At 41.0% G+C, this 2,245-nt stretch overlaps 1 pseudogene across 1 annotated transcript; it reads left to right on the top strand.

Annotated features, from left to right (window-relative positions):
• Positions 1–33: 33 nt before the first annotated feature.
• On the top strand, positions 34–1,925 carry LOC118562459 (annotated as a pseudogene). Its single transcript, XR_004930629.1, has 5 exons — positions 34–149; positions 525–702; positions 836–942; positions 1,066–1,192; positions 1,413–1,925. The product of XR_004930629.1 is annotated as a chitotriosidase-1-like (transcript).
• Positions 1,926–2,245: the final 320 nt, after the last annotated feature.

The raw sequence follows: 2,245 nt of genomic DNA, 5'->3' as shown, positions 1-2,245 counted from the left end.
ATTTTTGGCTAAGGATTGTCTTTACCTAGGGATCTAGATTTCATCAATGTATGACCTATGACTTCCATGGAACTTGGGAGCAGTTCACTGGCCATAACAGTCCGCTTTACCGTGGATCTGAGGATTTTGGTGCAATCTATTTCAATACTGTACGTATCCCTTGGAAAAGATTATAAGGTTAAGCTTAAGTTTTTTTTTCTACTTTAGTGTTGCAGCATTTTCTTTTGTGCATGCAAAGACCCTGGTTCTTCCCATGACCCTAAAATATGTATGTCAGGTTAACTGTCCCTTAATTTACCCTTAGGTGTAATTGTGTGTGTGCAAGGTTGTTTGTTCTGTGTGAATCTGTATTGCCAGAGAAGGACTGGAAACCTGTCCAAAGTGTACCCCACGTCTCATCCACTGACCACATGAGATAGGGGGAAATTTTTCTGAGACCCTGCAAGGGCTTGGCATTGGCAAAATATGAATGAATTGATTGTTTCTTTTACAGTATTTCACATTTTGTTTCATTCAATTCTTAGGATGCCATGAGGTACTGGAGAGACAATGGCACCCCAGCAGAGAAGCTGAGAATGGGATTTGCAGCCTACGGTCGTACCTTCCGTCTAACCTCTTCAGATACAGGGTTGGAGCCCCTGCTAGTGGCCCCGCATCAGCTGGACCATACACCCGCGAAGCTGGATTCTGTCTTACTATGAAGTAAAAAGCTCCTTTTGGATAGTTATTTGGCATGAAATAGTCCATAAACAACATGAAAATTGTATGTATAAAATACAAAGCTCTCTATACCTGACAATTCTTTATATTCATTTAGCTCTGACCCTTCCTGAAGGGCACCCCCCATCCGTGGAATCAGTGACCAGAACGTTCCCCTATGCGACTAAAAATAATGAGTGGATAGGCATTCGACAACAATGGGAAAGGCTCGACCAAATCCAGGTATGTATCGGCTTTTTGTGTCAAATCTATACTCATCAACACATTTAGGCTGTGTGGGTGTGTGTGTGTGTGTGTGTGTGGTGATTCAACAGCTTCTCTTTATTGCTTTCAATCATAGGTCAGCTACCTGCAGGAGCAGAAGTTTGGCGGTGCTTTTGTATGGGCCCTTGATTTAGATGACTTTGCTGGAAAATTCTGTGGAGAAGGAAACCACCCTCTCCTTTCCCATCTTCGCAGTCTTCTTAATATGGTAAGGCATGAGTTTCCTTTAATAGTCACAAATGCTGCTTACCAGTGTGGATTTTCTGGTGGCAATGATTTAGTCAACCCTACCAAATACTAGAAAGATAATGTTATTAATATTTTTGTTGTTTTATTTTTACAAAAGGGAGACACTAATTAATTAATTAAGTGTTGAGCTAACCTTTGAAAGTTATTTAGTAGTATTTATTTTTTTTGTCTATTCAGAGCTTCCACCACTGCCCTCAACCACCACCCCCAAACCTGGCGCTAGCACTACATCTCCAACCACCACCACCACCACCACTACACATGCTCCAGGACCTGGCTTCTGCAATGGTAAACCTGATGGCCTGTATCCCAACCCAGACGACAGGACCAGTTTCTACATGTGTGCTGCAGGCATCACACACGTGAGGTTCTGTGGAACTGGATCGGTCTTTGATGACAACTGCAAGTGCTGCGTTTGGCCTTGAGCTTTCAATGGTAGTAAAACACAATAAAGCTGACACCAACAATTGAAAAGACTCTAAATTCCCTCTTCCATCCATCTACTGTTTGTGTAATCAGGTACCTATATGTACTATTAGCACAGAAAAAATGTATAGTTTTAGTGACGTATGGGACAAGAAATATAATTTGCAAACATATACCAGCTAAAAGAAACTACCTTTATACCCTTGACAACACTACGGAGAGCTGTCAATGTATATGTCATTGGAAATAAAGGAATAAAAACATTTTCTCAGTGTAACTCATTATACCTGCAGGATATGAAACTATGCAATTACCTCAGTTACATCTAAAGGAGAAACTGGGATGTTTACAAGCCTCATAACTCTATCGTAACTATGAACCACAACCAGCTCCACTAAACCTAGCTGATTAACTGGAACATAAATATATTAAAGGAGCATAGCATAAGTTCCAGAGTTTTTTCAGAAGTTTGCCCCCTCTGGTGACAAGTTGAAATGACACCAAAGTTGTGCATGTAGAAACGTCTTCAAACTACAGAAAACTAGTCCTACTGCCCATTACTAAGGGAGTGGACCTGTTTCTGTTG

This window comes from Fundulus heteroclitus, unplaced genomic scaffold, assembly GCF_011125445.2.
Source record: "Fundulus heteroclitus isolate FHET01 unplaced genomic scaffold, MU-UCD_Fhet_4.1 scaffold_939, whole genome shotgun sequence".
Lineage (NCBI taxonomy): Eukaryota > Metazoa > Chordata > Actinopteri > Cyprinodontiformes > Fundulidae > Fundulus > Fundulus heteroclitus.
Note: the sequence above shows the minus strand (reverse complement) of the source record. Positions and strands in the feature narration are given on the sequence as shown.